This window comes from Pseudophryne corroboree, unplaced genomic scaffold, assembly GCF_028390025.1.
Source record: "Pseudophryne corroboree isolate aPseCor3 unplaced genomic scaffold, aPseCor3.hap2 scaffold_499, whole genome shotgun sequence".
Lineage (NCBI taxonomy): Eukaryota > Metazoa > Chordata > Amphibia > Anura > Myobatrachidae > Pseudophryne > Pseudophryne corroboree.
In genome coordinates this window covers 184860-211244 of record NW_026970105.1, presented here as the reverse complement: position 1 = coordinate 211244, position 26385 = coordinate 184860, and the positions used below count along the sequence as shown (strand labels likewise).

General features: G+C 37.9%; 10 non-coding genes and 2 pseudogenes across 10 annotated transcripts; all 12 read right to left on the bottom strand.

The window, feature by feature from the left end:
- Window positions 1-321: 321 nt before the first annotated feature.
- On the bottom strand, window positions 322-463 carry LOC135030503 (U1 spliceosomal RNA; annotated as a pseudogene).
- Window positions 464-615: 152 nt separating this feature from the next.
- On the bottom strand, window positions 616-779 carry LOC135030532 (U1 spliceosomal RNA). Its single transcript, XR_010226523.1, has one exon. It is a non-coding gene; the product is annotated as a U1 spliceosomal RNA (small nuclear RNA).
- Window positions 780-1451: 672 nt separating this feature from the next.
- LOC135030490 (U1 spliceosomal RNA) lies at window positions 1452-1614 on the bottom strand. The gene has a single exon (XR_010226487.1). It is a non-coding gene; the product is annotated as a U1 spliceosomal RNA (small nuclear RNA).
- A 152-nt stretch (window positions 1615-1766) lies between these two features.
- Window positions 1767-1930, bottom strand: LOC135030513 (U1 spliceosomal RNA). The gene has a single exon (XR_010226505.1). It is a non-coding gene; the product is annotated as a U1 spliceosomal RNA (small nuclear RNA).
- A 671-nt stretch (window positions 1931-2601) lies between these two features.
- Window positions 2602-2764, bottom strand: LOC135030544 (U1 spliceosomal RNA). The gene has a single exon (XR_010226534.1). It is a non-coding gene; the product is annotated as a U1 spliceosomal RNA (small nuclear RNA).
- Window positions 2765-2916: 152 nt separating this feature from the next.
- Window positions 2917-3080, bottom strand: LOC135030512 (U1 spliceosomal RNA). Its single transcript, XR_010226504.1, has one exon. It is a non-coding gene; the product is annotated as a U1 spliceosomal RNA (small nuclear RNA).
- Window positions 3081-3745: 665 nt separating this feature from the next.
- LOC135030488 (U1 spliceosomal RNA) lies at window positions 3746-3908 on the bottom strand. The gene has a single exon (XR_010226485.1). It is a non-coding gene; the product is annotated as a U1 spliceosomal RNA (small nuclear RNA).
- Window positions 3909-4060: 152 nt separating this feature from the next.
- LOC135030511 (U1 spliceosomal RNA) lies at window positions 4061-4224 on the bottom strand. The gene has a single exon (XR_010226503.1). It is a non-coding gene; the product is annotated as a U1 spliceosomal RNA (small nuclear RNA).
- A 692-nt stretch (window positions 4225-4916) lies between these two features.
- On the bottom strand, window positions 4917-5058 carry LOC135030498 (U1 spliceosomal RNA; annotated as a pseudogene).
- Window positions 5059-5210: 152 nt separating this feature from the next.
- Window positions 5211-5374, bottom strand: LOC135030543 (U1 spliceosomal RNA). The gene has a single exon (XR_010226533.1). It is a non-coding gene; the product is annotated as a U1 spliceosomal RNA (small nuclear RNA).
- Window positions 5375-10021: 4647 nt separating this feature from the next.
- TRNAN-AUU (transfer RNA asparagine (anticodon AUU)) lies at window positions 10022-10095 on the bottom strand. The gene has a single exon. It is a non-coding gene; the product is annotated as a tRNA-Asn (tRNA).
- A 12790-nt stretch (window positions 10096-22885) lies between these two features.
- Window positions 22886-22959, bottom strand: TRNAN-GUU (transfer RNA asparagine (anticodon GUU)). Its single transcript has one exon. It is a non-coding gene; the product is annotated as a tRNA-Asn (tRNA).
- Between the last annotated feature and the right edge of the window lie 3426 nt (window positions 22960-26385).

Here is a 26385-nt window from a genome sequence, read left to right as displayed (position 1 = left end):
AACACCTCCACCCTCCTTCGGTGTGGGGCTCATGTTGGCTATGCCCCAGCCCCTGAAGCATTCAAGCTGATTTCTTGCAGCAGCTGGGCACTGTAACAGCTCCAGAGCTGCTCTGTAAGGCAAGTAAAAGGGTGTGGGCCCTGCAGCACTACCTGTAGTTCGCATTGTGCGTTGGAAGGCACAAAGTAAGCAGATGGGAGAAGTCAGGATAGTGCGCAAGGGCATAGAAGGGAGCGGCTCAAGAAAAGAGAAGTGGAAACAGACAGCAAACTAGGCTGAAGAGAGACCTGAGACAAAGAGATCTGAATTATATGAGAGCCGACCAGGGGAAACACAAATTATGCAGTCAAGTTTCCCACATTTGGGGAAATCAAAGGGGCAGCACACCCAGAGTGCAATGGGTGAGCCTTGCCCTGGGAGAAGCACCTACATCATCATAGTATCTCACCTGGCAGGTAAGTAGGAGTTGGGCTAGAGCTGGGGAGGGTCGCTGCTCGGGCACCCCCCTGTCAAGTGAAGGAGATCCAACTGAGGCAGCACAAGGGAACTCTCGAAAGAAGAACAAGGCTAGAGGAAGATCTGAGACAAAGAAATCTGACTTTTACCAGAGCTGACCAGAGGAAAGCACAAACACAGTCCCCCACTACCACAAATAATGCAGTCGAGTTTCCCACATTTGGGGAAATCACAGGGGTCATCATACCCAGAATGCAATGAATGAACCTCACCCTGGGAGAACAATCTTCATGACCATGATATCTCCTATGCAAAATAAGTATGATTTGGTATAGGGCTGGGGAGGGCCGCTGCTCAGGCACATCTCTGTCAAGTAAAGGCGATTCAACTGAGGCAGCACAAGGGAACTCTCATCTGGGGACAACAACTGCAGGGAGAACACATATTTTCAGATGAACATGGGAGGGCAGAAGGCTGCCTAATACTGAAGCACCCAAAAAACAACAAACCAAATGCAACAACTAGTGCAAGCATTCCTGGGGGAAGGCCTGCAGCAGATGGATTTGCATATGGTGATGTCATCCAAGCAGTGGGTCAAAGTTGGCTTCAACCCTCGTCTGCATATGAAAAGAAAAAAGGGATGTGCAGGGCATGGCGGCCTTTTGCGGCGCTTGCATGACCCCTAATTCGCATTAAACACCTCCACCCTCCTTCGGTGTGGGGCTCATGTTGGCTATGCCCCAGCACCTGAAGCATTCAAGCTGATTTCTTGCAGCAGCTGGGCACTGTAACAGCTCCAGAGCTGCTCTGTAAGGCAAGTAAAAGGGTGTGGGCCCTGCAGCACTACCTGTAGTTCGCATTGTGCGTTGGAAGGCACAAAGTAAGCAGACGGGAGAAGTCAGGATAGTGCGCAAGGGCATAGAAGGGAGCGGCTCAAGAAAAGAGAAGTGGAAACAGACAGCAAACTAGGCTGGAGAGAGACCTGAGACAAAGAGATCTGAATTATACGAGAGCCGACCAGAGGAAACACAAATTATGCAGTCAAGTGCCCCACATTTGGGGAAATCGCAGGAGCAGCACACCCAGAGTGCAATGGGTGAGCCTTGCCCTGGGAGAAGCACCTTCCTGATCATAATATCTCACCAGGCAGGTAAGTAGGAGTTGGGCTAGAGCTGGGGAGGGTCGCTGCTAGGGCACCCCCCTGTCAAGTGAAGGAGATCCAACTGAGGCAGCACAAGGGAACTCTCGAAAGAAGAACAAGGCTAGAGGAAGATCTGAGACAAAGAAATCTGACTTTTACCAGAGCTGAGCAGAGGAAAGCACAAACACAGTCCCCCACTACCACAAATAATGCAGTCGAGTTTCCCACATTTGGGGAAATCACAGGGGTCAGCATACCCAGAATGCAATGAATGAACCTCACCCTGGGAGAACAATCTTCATGACCATGGTATCTCCTATGCAAAATAAGTATGATTTGGGATAGGGCTGGGGAGGGCCGCTGCTCAGGCATATATCTGTCAAGTAAAGGAGATTCATCTGAGGCAGCACAAGGGAACTCTCATCTGGGGACAACAACTGCAGGGAGAACACATATTTTCAAATGAACATGGGAGGGCAGAAGGCTGCCTAATACTGAAGCACCCCCAAACAACAAACCAAATGCAACAACTAGTACAAGCATTCCTGGGGGAAGGTCTGCAGAAGACGGATTTGCATACAGTGATGTCATCCAAGCAGTGGGCCAAAGTTGGCTGGAACCCTCATCTGCATATGAAAAGAGAAAAGGGGTATGCAGGGCATGGCGGCCTTTTGCGGCGCTTGGATGACCCTCAGTTCGCATTAAACACCCCCACCCTCCTTCGGTGTGGGGCTCATGTTGGCAATGCCCCAGCCCCTGAAGCATTCCAGCTGATTTCTTGCAGCAGCTGGGCACTGTAACAGCTCCAGAGCTGCTCTGTAAGGCAACTAAAAGGGTGTGGGCCCTGCAGCACTACCTGTAGTTCGCATTGTGCGTTGGAAGGCACAAAGTAAGCAGACGGGAGAAGTCAGGATAGTGCGCAAGGGCATAGAAGGGAGCGGCTCAAGAAAAGAGAAGTGGAAACAGACAGCAAACTAGGCTGGAGAGAGACCTGAGACAAAGAGATCTGAATTATACGAGAACCGACCAGAGGAAACACAAATTATGCAGTCAAGTGTCCCACATTTGGGGAAATCGCAGGAGCAGCACACCCAGAGTGCAATGGGTGAGCCTTGCCCTGGGAGAAGCACCTTCCTGATCATAGTATCTCACCTGGCAGGTAAGTAGGAGTTGGGCTAGAGCTGGGGAGGGTCGCTGCTCGGGCACCCCCCTGTCAAGTGAAGGAGATCCAACTGAGGCAGCACAAGGGAACTCTCGAAAGAAGAACAAGGCTAGAGGAAGATCTGAGACAAAGAAATCTGACTTTTACCAGAGCTGACCAGAGGAAAGCACAAACACAGTCCCCCACTACCACAAATAATGCAGTCGAGTTTCCCACATTTGGGGAAATCACAGGGGTCAGCATACCCAGAATGCAATGAATGAACCTCACCCTGGGAGAACAATCTTCATGACCATGGTATCTCCTATGCAAAATAAGTATGATTTGGGATAGGGCTGGGGAGGGCCGCTGCTCAGGCATATCTCTGTCAAGTAAAGGAGATTCAACTGAGGCAGCACAAGGGAACTCTCATCTGGGGACAACAACTGCAGGGAGAACACATATTTTCAAATGAACATGGGAGGGCAGAAGGCTGCCTAATACTGAAGCACCCCCAAACAACAAACCAAATGCAACAACTAGTACAAGCATTCCTGGGGGAAGGTCTGCAGAAGACGGATTTGCATACAGTGATGTCATCCAAGCAGTGGGCCAAAGTTGGCTGGAACCCTCATCTGCATATGAAAAGAGAAAAGGGGTATGCAGGGCATGGCGGCCTTTTGCGGCGCTTGGATGACCCTTAGTTCGCATTAAACACCCCCACCCTCCTTCGGTGTGGGGCTCATATTGGCAATGCCCCAGCATTCAAGCTGATTTCTTGCAGCAGCTTGGCACTGTAACAGCTCCAGAGCTGCTCTGTAAGGCAAGTAAAAGGTTGTGGGCCCTGCAGCACTACCTGTAGTTTGCATTGTGCATTGGAAGGCACAAAGTAAGCAGACAGGAGTAGAAGTCAGGATAGTGCACAAGGGTATAGAAGGGAGGGGCTCAAAAAAAAAGAAGTGGAAACAGACAGCAAACTAGGCTGGAGAGAGACCTGAGACAAAGAGATCTGAATTATATGAAAGCCGACCAGTGGAAACACAAATTATGCAGTCAAGTTTCCCACATTTGGGGAAATCACAGGAGCAGCACACCCAGAGTGCAATGGATGAGCCTTGCCCTGGGAGAAGCACCTTCATGATCATAGTATCTCACCTGGCAGGTAAGTAGGAGTTGGGCTAGAGCTGGGGAGGGTCGCTGCTCGGGCACCCCCCTGTCAAGTGAAGGAGATCCAACTGAGGCAGCACAAGGGAACTCTCGAAAGAAGAACAAGGCTAGAGGAAGATCTGAGACAAAGAAATCTGACTTTTACCAGAGCTGACCAGAGGAAAGCACAAACACAGTCCCCCACTACCACAAATAATGCAGTCGAGTTTCCCACATTTGGGGAAATCACAGGGGTCAGCATACCCAGAATGCAATGAATGAACCTCACCCTGGGAGAACAATCTTCATGACCATGGTATCTCCTATGCAAAATAAGTATGATTTGGGATAGGGCTGGGGAGGGCCGCTGCTCAGGCACATCTCTGTCAAGTAAAGGAGATTCAACTGAGGCAGCACAAGGGAACTCTCATCTGGGGACAACAACTGCAGGGAGAACACATATTTTCAGATGAACATGGGAGGGCAGAAGGCTGCCTAATACTGAAGCACCCCCAAACAACAAACCAAATGCAACAACTAGTGCAAGCATTCCTGGGGGAAGGCCTGCAGCAGATGGATTTGCATATGGTGATGTCATCCAAGCAGTGGGTCAAAGTTGGCTTCAACCCTCGTCTGCATATGAAAAGAGAAAAGGGGCATGCAGGGCATGGCGGCCTTTTGCGGCGCTTGGATGACCCCTAGTTCGCATTAAACACCTCCACCCTCCTTCGGTGTGGGGCTCATGTTGGCTATGCCCCAGCCCCTGAAGCATTCAAGCTGATTTCTTGCAGCAGCTGGGCACTGTAACAGCTCCAGAGCTGCTCTGTAAGGCAAGTAAAAGGGTGTGGGCCCTGCAGCACTACCTGTAGTTCGCATTGTGCGTTGGAAGGCACAAAGTAAGCAGATGGGAGAAGTCAGGCTAGTGTGCAAGGGCATAGAAGGGAGCGGCTCAAGAAAAGAGAAGTGGAAACAGACAGCAAACTAGGCTGAAGAGAGACCTGAGACAAAGAGATCTGAATTATATGAGAGCCGACCAGGGGAAACACAAATTATGCAGTCAAGTGTCCCACATTTGGGGAAATCAAAGGGGCAGCACACCCAGAGTGCAATGGGTGAGCCTTGCCCTGGGAGAAGCACCTTCCTGATCATAGTATCTCACCTGGCAGGTAAGTAGGAGTTGGGCTAGAGCTGGGGAGGGTCGCTGCTCGGGCACCCCCCTGTCAAGTGAAGGAGATCCAACTGAGGCAGCACAAGGGAACTCTCGAAAGAAGAACAAGGCTAGAGGAAGATCTGAGACAAAGAAATCTGACTTTTACCAGAGCTGACCAGAGGAAAGCACAAACACAGTCCCCCACTACCACAAATAATGCAGTCGAGTTTCCCATATTTGGGGAAATCACAGGGGTCATCATACCCAGAATGCAATGAATGAACCTCACCCTGGGAGAACAATCTTCATGACCATGATATCTCCTATGCAAAATAAGTATGATTTGGGATAGGGCTGGGGAGGGCCGCTGCTCAGGCACATCTCTGTCAAGTAAAGGCGATTCAACTGAGGCAGCACAAGGGAACTCTCATCTGGGGACAACAACTGCAGGGAGAACACATATTTTCAAATGAACATGGGAGGGCAGAAGGCTGCCTAATACTGAAGCACCCCCAAACAACAAACCAAATGCAACAACTAGTACAAGCATTCCTGGGGGAAGGTCTGCAGAAGACGGATTTGCATACAGTGATGCTGGGCCCATAACCCAGAGGTAGGCAGATTGAAACTATCCTCTGCTATATGCATTTTTTTTGTGTTAATTAAAGTAATCCAAAACTGGGATTGATATTTTGTCTCTTTTATTTTTACTTAAAGTACAATAACTTTTACCATTTTAATTTGTTTTAATAGTATATTGACAGTATTGTTTTCTTTCAAAAATCCACTTCATTTTCTTTACCCTATTATTAAAATGGTAATTGACAAAAACAAACTACATTGTCACCAGAAGAGCAATACAAAATGTACAAGTGATATATTAAAATCATCTTTCCAGCTTGAATTTCAATGATGCATTGGGGCAACGATTTTGTGAGAAACATCTTCACCCTTAAATAAAGATTTTCTTAATTCCTTACCTGTGTGCTAATTAGATATCACCTTGTTTTCACATTAAACAGACTTCCACATGAGAAAGCAGCAAGGATGCAGTGGCGTTAATGTTTCCTGGTGTCAACCTGTATTATTTCAGTAGACATTGAAATGAGGATGCATCTTGCTGCCTTTCCAATGAAGCAAGTTTAATTTAGTAATAGGTGAAAAACCATCCTTACAAAGGTGTTAATCAGAGACTTGGCTTTGTGGACACTTTTCAGAGAACAAATTTGTTAGCATAAAAATAAAGCCAGAAAATAAAGAGCTGTTTAATCACTCAATTGGATTTTTCTGCCAGCATATTTTTTTTCTCTGCAACCCACTGCTAAATTGTGCTTCCTAGCTGTTTTTATAAAATCACTGAATCAAATCTAACTCTGATTACATCAGAGAAGGCCAGGTACCCTACACCATAAAAGGGGGTATGAAATTTTGACTGTCTACTTAAAGATCACCAAAATCTGATAACAAGGTCAATTAGGTCCCTGGGTGGGATTGAACCACCAACCTTTTGGTTAATAGCCGTACATACTAACTGATTGCGCCACAGAGACACTTTGCAAAAGTCCATACTGACAAAGGCTAATAAGCATTCATCTAAAACGTTTCCTAGAAAAACTTAAAAAAGTCAATAATCTGGAGAGTTTTTGTAAGATGTTTCTTCCATCAACCAACGAAGAAACACATTGGTACTTTCCCATGATGAGTGAGTGCTTCAGGATCTCTTGAACTTACATGTGCAGCAGAGTACTGCAATGGAAGCATGCTGGGCCCATAACCCAGAGGTAGGCAGATTGAAACTATCCTCTGCTATATGCATTTTTTTGTTTGTTAATTAAAGTAATCCAAAACTGGGATTGATATTTTGTCTGTTTTATTTTTACTTAAAGTACAATAACTTTTACCATTTTAATTTGTTTTAATAGTATATTGACAGTATTGTTTTCTTTCAAAAATCCACTTCATTTTCTTTACCCTATTATTAAAATGGTAATTGACAAAAACAAACTACATTGTCACCAGAAGAGCAATACAAAATGTACAAGTGATATATTAAAATCATCTTTCCAGCTTGAATTTCAATGATGCATTGGGTCAACAATTTTGTGAGAAACATCTTCACCCTTAAATAAAGATTTTCTTAATTCCTTACCTGTGTGCTAATTAGATATCACCTTGTTTTCACATTAAACAGACTTCCACATGAGAAAGCAGCAAGGATGCAGTGGCGTTAATGTTTCCTGGTGTCAACCTGTATTATTTCAGTAGACATTGAAATGAGGATACATCTTGCTGCCTTTCCAATGAAGCAAGTTTAATTTAGTAATAGGTGAAAAACCATCCCTACAAAGGTGTTAATCAGAGACTTGGCTTTGTGGACACTTTTCAGAGAACAAATTTGTTAGCATAAAAATAAAGCCAGAAAATGAAGAGCTGTTTAATCACGCAATTTGATTTTTTTGCCAGCATATTTCTTTTTCTCTGCAACCCACTGCTAAATTGTGCTTCCTAGATGTTTTTATAAAATCACTGAATCAAATCTAACTCTGATTACATCAGAGAAGGCCAGGTACCCTACACCATAACAGGGGGTATGAAATTTGACTTGTCTACTTAAAGATCACCAAAATCTGATAACAAGGTCAATTACGTCCCTGGGTGGGATTGAACCACCAACCTTTTGGTTAATAGCCGTACACACTAACTGATTGCGCCACAGAGACACTTTGCAAAAGTACATACTGACAAATGCTAATAAGCATTCATCTAAAACGTTTCCTAGAAAAACTTAAAAAAGTCAATAATCTGGAGAGTTTTTGTAAGATGTTTCTTCTATCAACCAACGAAGAAACACATTGGTACTTTCCCATGATGAGTGAGTGCTTCAGGATCTCTTGCACTTACATGTGCAGCAGAGTACAGCAATGGAAGCATGCTGGGCCCATAACCCAGAGGTAGGCAGATTGAAACTATCCTCTGCTATATGCATTTTTTTGTTTGTTAATTAAAGTAATCCAAAACTGGGATTGATATTTTGGCTCTTTTATTTTTACTTAAAGTACAATAACTTTTACCATTTTAATTTGTTTTAATAGTATATTGACAGTATTGTTTTCTTTCAAAAATCCACTTAATTTTCTTTACCCTATTATTAAAATGGTAATTGACAAAAACAAACTACATTGTCACCAGAAGAGCAATACAAAATGTACAAGTGATATATTAAAATCATCTTTCCAGCTTGAATTTCAATGATGCATTGGGGCAACGATTTTGTGAGAAACATCTTCACCCTTAAATAAAGATTTTCTTAATTCCTTACCTGTGTGCTAATTAGATATCACCTTGTTTTCACATTAAACAGACTTACACAAGAGAAAGCAGCAAGGATGCAGTGGCGTTAATGTTTCCTGGTGTCAACCTGTATTAATTCAGTAGACATTGAAATGAGGATGCATCTTGCTGCCTTTCCAATGAAGCAAGTTTAATTTAGTAATAGGTGAAAAACCATCCTTACAAAGGTGTTAATCAGAGACTTGGCTTTGTGGACACTTTTCAGAGAACAAATTTGTTAGCATAAAAATAAAGCCAGAAAATAAAGAGCTGTTTAATCACTCAATTGGATTTTTCTGCCAGCATATTTTTTTTCTCTGCAACCCACTGCTAAATTGTGTTTCCTAGCTGTTTTTATAAAATCACTGAATCAAATCTAACTCTGATTACATCAGAGAAGGCCAGGTACCCTACACCATAACAGGGGGTTTGAAATTTTGACTTGTCTACTTAAAGATCACAAAAATCTGATAACAAGGTCAATTAGGTCCCTGGGTGGGATTGAACCACCAACCTTATGGTTAATAGCCGTACATACTAACTGATTGCGCCACAGAGACACTTTGCAAAAGTCCATACTGACAAAGGCTAATAAGCATTCATCTAAAACGTTTCCTAGAAAAACTTTCAAAAGTCAATAATCTGGAGAGTTTTTGTAAGATGTTTCTTCCATCAACCAACGAAGAAACACATTGGTACTTTCCCATGATGAGTGAGTGCTTCAGGATCTCTTGAACTTACATGTGCAGCAGAGTACTGCAATGGAAGCATGCTGGGCCCATAACCCAGAGGTAGGCAGATTGAAACTATCCTCTGCTATATGCATTTTTTTTTTTGTTAATTAAAGTAATCCAAAACTGGGATTGATATTTTGTCTCTTTTATTTTTACTTAAAGTACAATAACTTTTACCATTTTAATTTGTTTTAATAGTATATTGACAGTATTGCTTTCTTTCAAAAATCCACTTCATTTTCTTTACCCTATTATTAAAATGGTAATTGACAAAAACAAACTACATTGTCACCAGAAGAGCAATACAAAATGTACAAGTGATATATTAAAATCATCTTTCCAGCTTGAATTTCAATGTTGCATTGGGTCAACAATTTTGTGAGAAACATCTTCACCCTTAAATAAAGATTTTCTTAATTCCTTACCTGTGTGCTAATTAGATATCACCTTGTTTTCACATTAAACAGACTTCCACATGAGAAAGCAGCAAGGATGCAGTGGCGTTAATGTTTCCTGGTGTCAACTTGTATTATTTCAGTAGACATTGAAATGAGGATGCATCTTGCTGCCTTTCCAATGAAGCAAGTTTAATTTAGTAATAGGTGAAAAACCATCCTTACAAAGGTGTTAATCAGAGACTTGGCTTTGTGGACACTTTTCAGAGAACAAATTTGTTAGCATAAAAATAAAGCCAGAAAATGAAGAGCTGTTTAATCACTCGATTGGATTTTTCTGCCAGCATATTTTTTTTCTCTGCAACCCACTGCTAAATTGTGCTTCCTAGCTGTTTTTTATAAAATCACTGAATCAAATCTAACTCTGATTACATCAGAGAAGGCCATGTACCCTACACCATAAGAGGAGGTTTGAAATTTTGACTTGTCTACTTAAATATCACCAAAATCTGATCACAAGGTTAATTACGTCCCTGGGTGGGATTGAACCACCAACCTTTTGGTTAATAGCCAAACACACTAACCGATTGCGCCACAGAGACACTTTGCAAAAGTTCATACTGACAAAGGCTAATAAGCATTCATCTAAAACGTTTCCTAGAAAAACTTTAAAAAGTCAATAATCTGGAGAGTTTTTGTAAGATGTTTCTTCCATCAACCAACGAAGAAACACATTGGTACTTTCCCATGATAAGTGAGTGCTTCAGGATCTCTTGCACTTACATGTGCAGCAGAGTACTGCAATGGAAGCATGCTGGGCCCATAACCCAGAGGTAGGCAGATTGAAACTATCCTCTGCTATATGCATTTTTTTGTTTGTTAATTAAAGTAATCCAAAACTGGGATTGATATTTTGGCTCTTTTATTTTTACTTAAAGTACAATAACTTTTACCATTTTAATTTGTTTTAATAGTATATTGACAGTATTGTTTTCTTTCAAAAATCCACTTAATTTTCTTTACCCTATAATAAAATGGTAATTGACAAAAACAAACTACATTGTCACCAGAAGAGCAATACAAAATGTACAAGTGATATATTAAAATCATCTTTCCAGCTTGAATTTCAATGATGCATGGGGGCAACGATTTTGTGAGAAACATCTTCACCCTTAAATAAAGATTTTCTTAATTCCTTACCTGTGTGCTAATTAGATATCACCTTGTTTTCACATTAAACAGACTTCCACATGAGAAAGCAGCAAGGATGCAGTGGCGTTAATGTTTCCTGGTGTCAACCTGTATTATTTCAGTAGACATTGAAATGAGGATGCATCTTGCTGCCTTTCCAATGAAGCAAGTTTTATTTAGTAATAGGTGAAAAACCATCCTTACAAAGGTGTTAATCAGAGACTTGGCTTTGTGGACACTTTTCAGAGAACAAATTTGTTAGCATAAAAATAAAGCCAGAAAATAAAGAGCTGTTTAATCACTCAATTGGATTTTTCTGCCAGCATATTTTTTTTCTCTGCAACCCACTGCTAAATTGTGCTTCCTAGCTGTTTTTATAAAATCACTGAATCAAATCTAACTCTGATTACATCAGAGAAGGCCAGGTACCCTACACCATAACAGGGGGTTTGAAATTTTGACTTGTCTACTTAAAGATCACCAAAATCTGATAACAAGGTCAATTAGGTCCCTGGGTGGGATTGAACCACCAACCTTTTGGTTAATAGCCGTACATACTAACTGATTGCGCCACAGAGACACTTTGCAAAAGTCTATACTGACAAAGGCTAATAAGCATTCATCTAAAACGTTTCCTAGAAAAACTTTAAAAAGTCAATAATCTGGAGAGTTTTTGTAAGATGTTTCTTCCATCAACCAACGAAGAAACACATTGGTACTTTCCCATGATGAGTGAGTGCTTCAGGATCTCTTGAACTTACATGTGCAGCAGAGTACTGCAATGGAAGCATGCTGGGCCCATAACCCAGAGGTAGGCAGATTGAAACTATCCTCTGCTATATGCATTTTTTTTTGTTAATTAAAGTAATCCAAAACTGGGATTGATATTTTGTCTCTTTTATTTTTACTTAAAGTACAATAACTTTTACCATTTTAATTTGTTTTAATAGTATATTGACAGTATTGTTTTCTTTCAAAAATCCACTTCATTTTCTTTACCCTATTATTAAAATGGTAATTGACAAAAACAAACTACATTGTCACCAGAAGAGCAATACAAAATGTACAAGTGATATATTAAAATCACATTTCCAGCTTGAATTTCAATGATGCATTGGGGCAACGATTTTGTGAGAAACATCTTCACCCTTAAATAAAGATTTTCTTAATTCCTTACCTGTGTGCTAATTAGATATCACCTTGTTTTCATATTAAACAGACTTCCACATGAGAAAGCAGCAAGGATGCAGTGGCGTTAATGTTTCCTGGTGTCAACTTGTATTATTTTAGTAGACATTGAAATGAGGATGCATCTTGCTGCCTTTCCAATGAAGCAAGTTTAATTTAGTAATAGGTGAAAAACCATCCTTACAAAGGTGTTAATCAGAGACTTGGCTTTGTGGACACTTTTCAGAGAACAAATTTGTTAGCATAAAAATAAAGCCAGAAAATGAAGAGCTGTTTAATCACTCAATTGGATTTTTCTGCCAGCATATTTTTTTTCTCTGCAACCCACTGCTAAATTGTGCTTCCTAGCTGTTTTTATAAAATCACTGAATCAAATCTAACTCTGATTACATCAGAGAAGGCCAGGTACCCTACACCATAACAGGGGGTTTGAAATTTTGACTTGTCTACTTAAAGATCACCAAAATCTGATAACAAGGTCAATTAGGTCCCTGGGTGGGATTGAACCACCAACCTTTTGGTTAATAGCCGTACACACTAACTGATTGCGCCACAGAGACACTTTGCAAAAGCACATACTGACAAAGGCTAATAAGCATTCATCTAAAACGTTTCCTAGAAAAACTTTCAAAAGTCAATAATCTGGAGAGTTTTTGTAAGATGTTTCTTCCATCAACCAACGAAGAAACACATTGGTACTTTCCCATGATGAGTGAGTGCTTCAGGATCTCTTGCACTTACATGTGCAGCAGAGTACTGCAATGGAAGCATGCTGGGCCCATAACCCAGAGGTAGGCAGATTGAAACTATCCTCTGCTATATGCATTTTTTTTTTTGTTAATTAAAGTAATCCAAAACTGGGATTGATATTTTGTCTCTTTTATTTTTACTTAAAGTACAATAACTTTTACCATTTTAATTTGTTTTAATAGTATATTGACAGTATTGTTTTTTTTTCAAAAATCCACTTCATTTTCTTTACCCTATTATTAAAATGGTAATTGACAAAAACAAACTACATTGTCACCAGAAGAGCAATACAAAATGTACAAGTGATATATTAAAATCATCTTTCCAGCTTGAATTTCAATGTTGCATTGGGTCAACAATTTTGTGAGAAACATCTTCACCCTTAAATAAAGATTTTCTTAATTCCTTACCTGTGTGCTAATTAGATATCACCTTGTTTTCACATTAAACAGACTTCCACATGAGAAAGCAGCAAGGATGCAGTGGCGTTAATGTTTCCTGGTGTCAACCTGTATTATTTCAGTAGACATTGAAATGAGGATACATCTTGCTGCCTTTCCAATGAAGCAAGTTTAATTTAGTAATAGGTGAAAAACCATCCCTACAAAGGTGTTAATCAGAGACTTGGCTTTGTGGACACTTTTCAGAGAACAAATTTGTTAGCATAAAAATAAAGCCAGAAAATGAAGAGCTGTTTAATCACGCAATTTGATTTTTTTGCCAGCATATTTCTTTTTCTCTGCAACCCACTGCTAAATTGTGCTTCCTAGATGTTTTTATAAAATCACTGAATCAAATCTAACTCTGATTACATCAGAGAAGGCCAGGTACCCTACACCATAACAGGGGGTATGAAATTTGACTTGTCTACTTAAAGATCACCAAAATCTGATAACAAGGTCAATTACGTCCCTGGGTGGGATTGAACCACCAACCTTTTGGTTAATAGCCGTACACACTAACTGATTGCGCCACAGAGACACTTTGCAAAAGCACATACTGACAAATGCTAATAAGCATTCATCTAAAACGTTTCCTAGAAAAACTTAAAAAAGTCAATAATCTGGAGAGTTTTTGTAAGATGTTTCTTCTATCAACCAACGAAGAAACACATTGGTACTTTCCCATGATGAGTGAGTGCTTCAGGATCTCTTGCACTTACATGTGCAGCAGAGTACAGCAATGGAAGCATGCTGGGCCCATAACCCAGAGGTAGGCAGATTGAAACTATCCTCTGCTATATGCATTTTTTTGTTTGTTAATTAAAGTAATCCAAAACTGGGATTGATATTTTGGCTCTTTTATTTTTACTTAAAGTACAATAACTTTTACCATTTTAATTTGTTTTAATAGTATATTGACAGTATTGTTTTCTTTCAAAAATCCACTTAATTTTCTTTACCCTATTATTAAAATGGTAATTGACAAAAACAAACTACATTGTCACCAGAAGAGCAATACAAAATGTACAAGTGATATATTAAAATCATCTTTCCAGCTTGAATTTCAATGATGCATTGGGGCAACGATTTTGTGAGAAACATCTTCACCCTTAAATAAAGATTTTCTTAATTCCTTACCTGTGTGCTAATTAGATATCACCTTGTTTTCACATTAAACAGACTTCCACAAGAGAAAGCAGCAAGGATGCAGTGGCGTTAATGTTTCCTGGTGTCAACCTGTATTAATTCAGTAGACATTGAAATGAGGATGCATCTTGCTGCCTTTCCAATGAAGCAAGTTTAATTTAGTAATAGGTGAAAAACCATCCTTACAAAGGTGTTAATCAGAGACTTGGCTTTGTGGACACTTTTCAGAGAACAAATTTGTTAGCATAAAAATAAAGCCAGAAAATAAAGAGCTGTTTAATCACTCAATTGGATTTTTCTGCCAGCATATTTTTTTTCTCTGCAACCCACTGCTAAATTGTGCTTCCTAGCTGTTTTTATAAAATCACTGAATCAAATCTAACTCTGATTACATCAGAGAAGGCCAGGTACCCTACACCATAACAGGGGGTTTGAAATTTTGACTTGTCTACTTAAAGATCACAAAAATCTGATAACAAGGTCAATTAGGTCCCTGGGTGGGATTGAACCACCAACCTTATGGTTAATAGCCGTACATACTAACTGATTGCGCCACAGAGACACTTTGCAAAAGTCCATACTGACAAAGGCTAATAAGCATTCATCTAAAACGTTTCCTAGAAAAACTTTAAAAAGTCAATAATCTGGAGAGTTTTTGTAAGATGTTTCTTCCATCAACCAACGAAGAAACACATTGGTACTTTCCCATGATAAGTGAGTGCTTCAGGATCTCTTGCACTTACATGTGCAGCAGAGTACTGCAATGGAAGCATGCTGGGCCCATAACCCAGAGGTAGGCAGATTGAAACTATCCTCTGCTATATGCATTTTTTTGTTTGTTAATTAAAGTAATCCAAAACTGGGATTGATATTTTGGCTCTTTTATTTTTACTTAAAGTACAATAACTTTTACCATTTTAATTTGTTTTAATAGTATATTGACAGTATAGTTTTCTTTCAAAAATCCACTTAATTTTCTTTACCCTGTTATTAAAATGGTAATTGACAAAAAAACTACATTGTCACCAGAAGAGCAATACAAAATGTACAAGTGATATATTAAAATCATCTTTCCAGCTTGAATTTCAATGATGCATTGGGGCAACAATTTTGTGAGAAACATCTTCACCCTTAAATAAAGATTTTCGTAATTCCTTACCTGTGTGCTAATTAGATATCACCTTGTTTTCACATTAAACAGACTTCCACATGAGAAAGCAGCAAGGATGCAGTGGCTTTAATGTTTCCTGGTGTCAACCTGTATTATTTCAGTAGACATTGAAATGAGGATGCATCTTGCTGCCTTTCCAATGAAGCAAGTTTAATTTAGTAATAGGTGAAAAACCATCCTTACAAAGGTGTTAATCAGAGACTTGGCTTTGTGGACACTTTTCAGAGAACAAATTTGTTAGCATAAAAATAAATTCCAGAAAATGAAGAGCTGTTTAATCACTCAATTGGATTTTTCTGCCAGCATATTTTTTTTCTCTGCAACCCACTGCTAAATTGTGCTTCCTAGCTGTTTTTTTATAAAATCACTGAATCAAATCTAACTCTGATTACATCAGAGAAGGCCAGGTACCCTACACAATAAGAGGGGGTTTGAAATTTTGACTTGTCTACTTAAATATCACCAAAATCTGATCACAAGGTCAATTACGTCCCTGGGTGGGATTGAACCACCAACCTTTTGGTTAATAGCCAAACACACTAACCGATTGCGCCACCGAGACACTTTGCAAAAATTACATACTGACAAAGGCTAATAAGCATACATCTAGAACGTTTCCTAGAAAAATATTAAAAAATCAATAATCTGGAGAGTTTTTGTAAGATGTTTCTTCCATCAACCAATGAATAAACACATTGGTACTTTCCCATGATGAGTGAGTGCTTCAGGATCTCTTGCACTTACATGTGCAGCAGAGTACTGCAATGGAAGCATGCTGGACCCATAACCCAGAGGTAGGCAGATTGAAACTATCCTTTGCTATATGCATTTTTTTTTGTTAATTTAAGTAATCAAAACTGGGATTGATATTTTTGCTCTTTTATTTTTACTTAAAGTACAATAACTTTTACCATTTTAATTTGTTTTAATAGTATATTGACAGTATAGTTTTCATTCAAAAATCCACTTAATTTTCTTTACCCTATTATTAAAATGGTAATTGACAAAAAAAACTACATTGTCACCAGAAGAGCAATACAAAATGTACAAGTGATATATTAAAATCATCTTTCCAGCTTGAATTTCAATGATGCATTGGGGCAACAATTTTGTGAGAAACATCTTCACCCTTAAATAAAGATTTTCGTAATTTCTTACCTGTGTGCTAATTAGATATCACCTTGTTTTCACATTAAACAGACTTCCACATGAGAAAGCAGCAAGGATGCAGTGGCTTTAATGTTTCCTGGTGTCAACCTGTATTATTTCAGTAGACATTGAAATGAGGATGCATCTTGCTGCCTTTCCAATGAAGCAAGTTTAATTTAGTAATAGGTGAAAAACCATCCTTACAAAGGTGTTAATCAGAGACTTGGCTTTGTGGACACTTTTCAGAGAACAAATTTGTTAGCATAAAAATAAATTCCAGAAAATGAAGAGCTGTTTAATCACTCAATTGGATTTTTCTGCCAGCATATTTTTTTTCTCTGCAACCCACTGCTAAATTGTGCTTCCTAGCTGTTTTTTTATAAAATCACTGAATCAAATCTAACTCTGATTACATCAGAGAAGGCCAGGTACCCTACACAATAAAAGGGGGTTTGAAATTTTGACTTGTCTACTTAAATATCACCAAAATCTGATCACAAGGTCAATTACGTCCCTGGGTGGGATTGAACCACCAACCTTTTGGTTAATAGCCAAACACACTAACCGATTGCGCCACCGAGACACTTTGCAAACAGTACATACTGACAAAGGCTAATAGGCATACATCTAGAACGTTTCCTAGAAAAATATTAAAAAATCAATAATCTGGAGAGTTTTTGTAAGATGTTTCTTCCATCAACCAATGAATAAACACATTGGTACTTTCCCATGATGAGTGAGTGCTTCAGGATCTCTTGCACTTACATGTGCAGCAGAGTACTGCAATGGAAGCATGCTGGACCCATAACCCAGAGGTAGGCAGATTGAAACTATCCTTTGCTATATGCATTTTTTTTTGTTAATTTAAGTAATCAAAACTGGGATTGATATTTTTGCTCTTTTATTTTTACTTAAAGTACAATAACTTTTACCATTTTAATTTGTTTTAATAGTATATTGACAGTATAGTTTTCTTTCAAAAATCCACTTAATTTTCTTTACCCTATTATTAAAATGGTAATTGACAAAAAAAACTACATTGTCACCAGAAGAGCAATACAAAATGTACAAGTGATATATTAAAATCATCTTTCCAGCTTGAATTTCAATGATGCATTGGGGCAACAATTTTGTGAGAAACATCTTCACCCTTAAATAAAGATTTTCGTAATTTCTTACCTGTGTGCTAATTAGATATCACCTTGTTTTCACATTAAACAGACTTCCACATGAGAAAGCAGCAAGGATGCAGTGGCGTTAATGTTTCCTGGTGTCAACCTGTATTATTTCAGTAGACATTGAAATGAGGATGCATCTTGCTGCCTTTCCAATGAAGCAAGTTTAATTTAGTAATAGGTGAAAAACCATCCCTACAAAGGTGTTAATCAGAGACTTGGCTTTGTGGACACTTTTCAGAGAACAAATTTGTTAGCATAAAAATAAAGCCAGAAAATGAAGAGCTGTTTAATCACGCAATTTGATTTTTTTGCCAGCATATTTCTTTTTCTCTGCAACCCACTGCTAAATTGTGCTTCCTAGATGTTTTTATAAAATCACTGAATCAAATCTAACTCTGATTACATCAGAGAAGGCCAGGTACCCTACACCATAACAGGGGGATATGAAATTTGACTTGTCTACTTAAAGATCACCAAAATCTGATAACAAGGTCAATTAGGTCCCTGGGTGGGATTGAACCACCAACCTTTTGGTTAATAGCTGTACATACTAACTGATTGCGCCACAGAGACACTTTGCAAAAGTCCATACTGACAAAGGCTAATAAGCATTCATCTAAAACGTTTCCTAGAAAAACTTTAAAAAGTCAATAATCTGGAGAGTTTTTGTAAGATGTTTCTTCCATCAACCAACGAAGAAACACATTGGTACTTTCCCATGATGAGTGAGTGCTTCAGGATCTCTTGAACTTACATGTGCAGCAGAGTACTGCAATGGAAGCATGCTGGGCCCATAACCCAGAGGTAGGCAGATTGAAACTATCCTCTGCTATATGCATTTTTTTTTGTTGTTAATTAAAGTAATCCAAAACTGGGATTGATATTTTGTCTCTTTTATTTTTACTTAAAGTACAATAACTTTTACCATTTTAATTTGTTTTAATAGTATATTGACAGTATAGTTTTCTATCAAAAATCCACTTCATTTTCTTTACCCTATTATTAAAATGGTAATTGACAAAAACAAACTACATTGTCACCAGAAGAGCAATACAAAATGTACAAGTGATATATTAAAATCATCTTTCCAGCTTGAATTTCAATGTTGCATTGGGTCAACAATTTTGTGAGAAACATCTTCACCCTTAAATAAAGATTTTCGTAATTCCTTACCTGTGTGCTAATTAGATATCACCTTGTTTTCACATTAAACAGACTTCCACATGAGAAAGCAGCAAGGATGCAGTGGCGTTAATGTTTCCTGGTGTCAACTTGTATTATTTCAGTAGACATTGAAATGAGGATGCATCTTGCTGCCTTTCCAATGAAGCAAGTTTAATTTAGTAATAGGTGAAAAACCATCCTTACAAAGGTGTTAATCAGAGACTTGGCTTTGTGGACACTTTTCAGAGAACAAATTTGTTAGCATAAAAATAAAGCCAGAAAATGAAGAGCTGTTTAATCACTCGATTGGATTTTTCTGCCAGCATATTTTTTTTCTCTGCAACCCACTGCTAAATTGTGCTTCCTAGCTGTTTTTTATAAAATCACTGAATCAAATCTAACTCTGATTACATCAGAGAAGGCCAGGTACCCTACACCATAACAGGGGGTTTGAAATTTTGACTTGTCTACTTAAAGATCACCAAAATCTGATAACAAGGTCAATTAGGTCCCTGGGTGGGATTGAACCACCAACCTTTTGGTTAATAGCCGTACATACTAACTGATTGCGCCACAGAGACACTTTGCAAAAGTCCATACTGACAAAGGCTAATAAGCATTCATCTAAAACGTTTCCTAGAAAAACTTTAAAAAGTCAATAATCTGGAGAGTTTTTGTAAGATGTTTCTTCCATCAACCAACGAAGAAACACATTGGTACTTTCCCATGATGAGTGAGTGCTTCAGGATCTCTTGAACTTACATGTGCAGCAGAGTACTGCAATGGAAGCATGCTGGGCCCATAACCCAGAGGTAGGCAGATTGAAACTATCCTCTGCTATATGCATTTTTTTTTTGTTAATTAAAGTAATCCAAAACTGGGATTGATATTTTGTCTCTTTTATTTTTACTTAAAGTACAATAACTTTTACCATTTTAATTTGTTTTAATAGTATATTGACAGTATTGTTATCTTTCAAAAATCCACTTCATTTTCTTTACCCTATTATTAAAATGGTAATTGACAAAAACAAACTACATTGTCACCAGAAGAGCAATACAAAATGTACAAGTGATATATTAAAATCATCTTTCCAGCTTGAATTTCAATGTTGCATTTGGTCAACAATTTTGTGAGAAACATCTTCACCCTTAAATAAAGATTTTCTTAATTCCTTACCTGTGTGCTAATTAGATATCACCTTGTTTTCACATTAAACAGACTTCCACATGAGAAAGCAGCAAGGATGCAGTGGCGTTAATGTTTCCTGGTGTCAACTTGTATTATTTCAGTAGACATTGAAATGAGGATGCATCTTGCTGCCTTTCCAATGAAGCAAGTTTAATTTAGTAATAGGTGAAAAACCATCCTTACAAAGGTGTTAATCAGAGACTTGGCTTTGTGGACACTTTTCAGAGAACAAATTTGTTAGCATAAAAATAAAGCCAGAAAATGAAGAGCTGTTTAATCACTCGATTGGATTTTTCTGCCAGCATATTTTTTTTCTCTGCAACCCACTGCTAAATTGTGCTTCCTAGCTGTTTTTTATAAAATCACTGAATCAAATCTAACTCTGATTACATCAGAGAAGGCCAGGTACCCTACACAATAAGAGGGGGTTTGAAATTTTGACTTGTCTACTTAAATATCACCAAAATCTGATCACAAGGTCAATTACGTCCCTGGGTGGGATTGAACCACCAACCTTTTGGTTAATAGCCGAACACACTAACCGATTGCGCCACCGAGACACTTTGTAAACAGTACATACTGACAAAGGCTAATAAGCATACATCTAGAACGTTTCCTAGAAAAATATTAAAAAATCAATAATCTGGAGAGTTTTTGTAAGATGTTTCTTCCATCAACCAATGAATAAACACATTGGTACTTTCCCATGATGAGTGAGTGCTTCAGGATCTCTTGCACTTACATGTGCAGCAGAGTACTGCAATGGAAGCATGCTGGACCCATAACCCAGAGGTAGGCAGATTGAAACTATCCTTTGCTATATGCATTTTTTTTGTTAATTTAAGTAATCAAAACTGGGATTGATATTTTTGCTCTTTTATTTTTACTTAAAGTACAATAACTTTTACCATTTTAATTTGTTTTAATAGTATATTGACAGTATAGTTTTCTTTCAAAAATCCACTTAATTTTCTTTACCCTATTATTAAAATGGTAATTGACAAAAAAAACTACATTGTCACCAGAAGAGCAATACAAAATGTACAAGTGATATATTAAAATCATCTTTCCAGCTTGAATTTCAATGATGCATTGGGGCAACGATTTTGTGAGAAACATCTTCACCCTTAAATAAAGATTTTCTTAATTCCTTACCTGTGTGCTAATTAGATATCACCTTGTTTTCATATTAAACAGACTTTTACATGAGAAAGCAGCAAGGATGCAGTGGCGTTAATGTTTCCTGGTGTCAACCTGTATTATTTCAGTAGACATTGAAATGAGGATGCATCTTGCTGCCTTTCCAATGAAGCAAGTTTAATTTAGTAATAGGTGAAAAACCATCCTTACAAAGGTGTTAATCAGAGACTTGGCTTTGTGGACACTTTTCAGAGAACAAATTTGTTAGCATAAAAATAAAGCCAGAAAATAAAGAGCTGTTTAATCACTCAATTGGATTTTTCTGCCAGCATATTTTTTTTCTCTACAACCCACTGCTAAATTGTGCTTCCTAGCTGTTTTTATAAAATCACTGAATCAAATCTAACTCTGATTACATCAGAGAAGGCCAAGTACCCTACACCATAACAGGGGGTTTGAAATTTTGACTTGTCTACTTAAAGATCACCAAAATCTGATAACAAGGTCAATTAGGTCCCTGGGTGGGATTAAACCACCAACCTTTTGGTTAAAAGCCATACATACTAACTGATTGCGCCACAGAGACACTTTGCAAATTTCCATACTGACAAAGGCTAATAAGCATTCATCTAAAACGTTTCCTAGAAAAACTTTAAAATGTCAATAATCTGGAGAGTTTTTGTAAGATGTTTCTTCCATCAACCAACGAAGAAACACATTGGTACTTTCCCATGATGAGTGAGTGCTTCAGGATCTCTTGCACTTACATGTGCAGCAGAGTACTGCAATGGAAGCATGCTGGGCCCATAACCCAGAGGTAGGCAGATTGAAACTATCCTCTGCTATATGCATTTTTTTTTGTTAATTAAAGTAATCCAAAACTGGGATTGATATTTTGTCTCTTTTATTTTTACTTAAAGTACAATAACTTTTACCATTTTAATTTGTTTTAATAGTATATTGACAGTATTGTTTTCTTTCAAAAATCCACTTCATTTTCTTTACCCTATTATTAAAATGGTAATTGACAAAAACAAACTACATTGTCACCAGAAGAGCAATACAAAATGTACAAGTGATATATTAAAATCATCTTTCCAGCTTGAATTTCAATGATGCATTGGGTCAACAATTTTGTGAGAAACATCTTCACCCTTAAATAAAGATTTTCTTAATTCCTTACCTGTGTGCTAATTAGATATCACCTTGTTTTCACATTAAACAGACTTCCACATGAGAAAGCAGCAAGGATGCAGTGGCGTTAATGTTTCCTGGTGTCAACTTGTATTATTTCAGTAGACATTGAAATGAGGATGCATCTTGCTGCCTTTCCAATGAAGCAAGTTTAATTTAGTAATAGGTGAAAAACCATCCTTACAAAGGTGTTAATCAGAGACTTGGCTTTGTGGACACTTTTCAGAGAACAAATTTGTTAGCATAAAAATAAAGCCAGAAAATGAAGAGCTGTTTAATCACTCGATTGGATTTTTCTGCCAGCATATTTTTTTTCTCTGCAACCCACTGCTAAATTGTGCTTCCTAGCTGTTTTTTATAAAATCACTGAATCAAATCTAACTCTGATTACATCAGAGAAGGCCATGTACCCTACACCATAAGAGGAGGTTTGAAATTTTGACTTGTCTACTTAAATATCACCAAAATCTGATCACAAGGTTAATTACGTCCCTGGGTGGGATTGAACCACCAACCTTTTGGTTAACAGCCAAACACACTAACCGATTGCGCCACAGAGACACTTTGCAAAAAGTACATACTGACAAAGGCTAATAAGCATACATCTAGAACGTTTCCTAGAAAAACATAAAAAAATCAATAATCTGGAGAGTTTTTGTAAGATGTTTCTTCCATCAACCAACGAATAAACACATTGGTACTTTCCCATGATGAGTGAGTGCTTCAGGATCTCTTGCACTTACATGGGCAGCAGAGTACTGCAATGGAAGCATGCTGGACCCATAACCCAGAGGTAGGCAGATTGAAACTATCCTTTGCTATATGCATTTTTTTTGTTAATTTAAGTAATCAAAACTGGGATTGATATTTTTGCTCTTTTATTTTTACTTAAAGTACAATAACTTTTACCATTTTAATTTGTTTTAATAGTATATTGACAGTATAGTTTTCTTTCAAAAATCCACTTAATTTTCTTTACCCTGTTATTAAAATGGTAATTGACAAAAAAACTACATTGTCACCAGAAGAGCAATACAAAATGTACAAGTGATATATTAAAATCATCTTTCCAGCTTGAATTTCAATGATGCATTGGGGCAACAATTTTGTGAGAAACATCTTCACCCTTAAATAAAGATTTTCGTAATTCCTTACCTGTGTGCTAATTAGATATCACCTTGTTTTCACATTAAACAGACTTCCATGTGAGAAAGCAGCAAAGATGCAGTGGCGTTAATGTTTCCTGGTGTCAACCTGTATTATTTCAGTAGACATTGAAATGAGGATGCATCTTGCTGCCTTTCCAATGAAGCAAGTTTAATTTAGTAATAGGTGAAAAACCATCCTTACAAAGGTGTTAATCAGAGACTTGGCTTTGTGGACACTTTTCAGAGAACAAATTTGTTAGCATAAAAATAAATTCCAGAAAATGAAGAGCTGTTTAATCACTCAATTGGATTTTTCTGCCAGCATATTTTTTTTCTCTGCAACCCACTGCTAAATTGTGCTTCCTAGCTGTTTTTTATAAAATCACTGAATCAAATCTAACTCTGATTACATCAGAGAAGGCCAGGTACCCTACACAATAAGAGGGGGTTTGAAATTTTGACTTGTCTACTTAAATATCACCAAAATCTGATCACAAGGTCAATTACGTCCCTGGGTGGGATTGAACCACCGACCTTTTGGTTAATAGCCGAACACACTAACCGATTGCGCCACCAAGACACTTTGCAAACAGTACATACTAACAAAGGCTAATAAGCATACATCTAGAACGTTTCCTAGAAAAATATTAAAAAATCAATAATCTGGAGAGTTTTTGTAAGATGTTTCTTCCATCAACCAATGAATAAACACATTGGTACTTTCCCATGATGAGGGAGTGCTTCAGGATCTCTTGCACTTACATGTGCAGCAGAGTACTGCAATGGAAGCATGCTGGACCCATAACCCAGAGGTAGGCAGATTGAAACTATCCTTTGCTATATGCATTTTTTTTTGTTAATTTAAGTAATCAAAACTGGGATTGATATTTTTGCTCTTTTATTTTTACTTAAAGTACAATAACTTTTACCATTTTAATTTGTTTTAATAGTATATTGACAGTATAGTTTTCTTTCAAAAATCCACTTAATTTTCTTTACCCTATTATTAAAATGGTAATTGACAAAAAAAACTACATTGTCACCAGAAGAGCAATACAAAATGTACAAGTGATATATTAAAATCATCTTTCCAGCTTGAATTTCAATGATGCATTGGGGCAACAATTTTGTGAGAAACATATTCACCCTTAAATAAAGATTTTCGTAATTTCTTACCTGTGTGCTAATTAGATATCACCTTGTTTTCACATTAAACAGACTTCCACATGAGAAAGCAGCAAGGATGCAGTGGCGTTAATGTTTCCTGGTGTCAACCTGTATTATTTCAGTAGACATTGAAATGAGGATGCATCTTGCTGCCTTTCCAATGAAGCAAGTTTAATTTAGTAATAGGTGAAAAACCATCCCTACAAAGGTGTTAATCAGAGACTTGGCTTTGTGGACACTTTTCAGAGAACAAATTTGTTAGCATAAAAATAAAGCCAGAAAATGTAGAGCTGTTTAATCACGCAATTTGATTTTTTTGCCAGCATATTTCTTTTTCTCTGCAACCCACTGCTAAATTGTGCTTCCTAGATGTTTTTATAAAATCACTGAATCAAATCTAACTCTGATTACATCAGAGAAGGCCAGGTACCCTACACCATAACAGGGGGTATGAAATTTGACTTGTCTACTTAAAGATCACCAAAATCTGATAACAAGGTCAATTAGGTCCCTGGGTGGGATTGAACCACCAACCTTTTGGTTAATAGCCGTACATACTAACTGATTGCGCCACAGAGACACTTTGCAAAAGTTCATACTGACAAAGGCTAATAAGCATTCATCTAAAACGTTTCCTAGAAAAACTTTAAAAAGTCAATAATCTGGAGAGTTTTTGTAAGATGTTTCTTCCATCAACCAACGAAGAAACACATTGGTACTTTCCCATGATGAGTGAGTGCTTCAGGATCTCTTGCACTTACATGTGCAGCAGAGTACTGCAATGGAAGCATGCTGGGCCCATAACCCAGAGGTAGGCAGATTGAAACTATCCTCTGCTATATGCATTTTTTTTTGTTAATTAAAGTAATCCAAAACTGGGATTGATATTTTGGCTCTTTTATTTTTACTTAAAGTACAATAACTTTTACCATTTTAATTTGTTTTAATAGTATATTGACAGTATTGTTTTCTTTCAAAAATCCACTTCATTTTCTTTACCCTATTATTAAAATGGTAATTGACAAAAACAAACTACATTGTCACCAGAAGAGCAATACAAAATGTACAAGTGATATATTAAAATCATCTTTCCAGCTTGAATTTCAATGATGCATTGGGGCAACGATTTTGTGAGAAACATCTTCACCCTTAAATAAAGATTTTCTTAATTCCTTACCTGTGTGCTAATTAGATATCACCTTGTTTTCATATTAAACAGACTTTTACATGAGAAAGCAGCAAGGATGCAGTGGCGTTAATGTTTCCTGGTGTCAACCTGTATTATTTCAGTAGACATTGAAATGAGGATGCATCTTGCTGCCTTTCCAATGAAGCAAGTTTAATTTAGTAATAGGTGAAAAACCATCCTTACAAAGGTGTTAATCAGAGACTTGGCTTTGTGGACACTTTTCAGAGAACAAATTTGTTAGCATAAAAATAAAGCCAGAAAATAAAGAGCTGTTTAATCACTCAATTGGATTTTTCTGCCAGCATATTTTTTTTCTCTGCAACCCACTGCTAAATTGTGCTTCCTAGCTGTTTTTATAAAATCACTGAATCAAATCTAACTCTGATTACATCAGAGAAGGCCAAGTACCCTACACCTTAACAGGGGGTTTGAAATTTTGACTTGTCTACTTAAAGATCACCAAAATCTGATAACAAGGTCAAT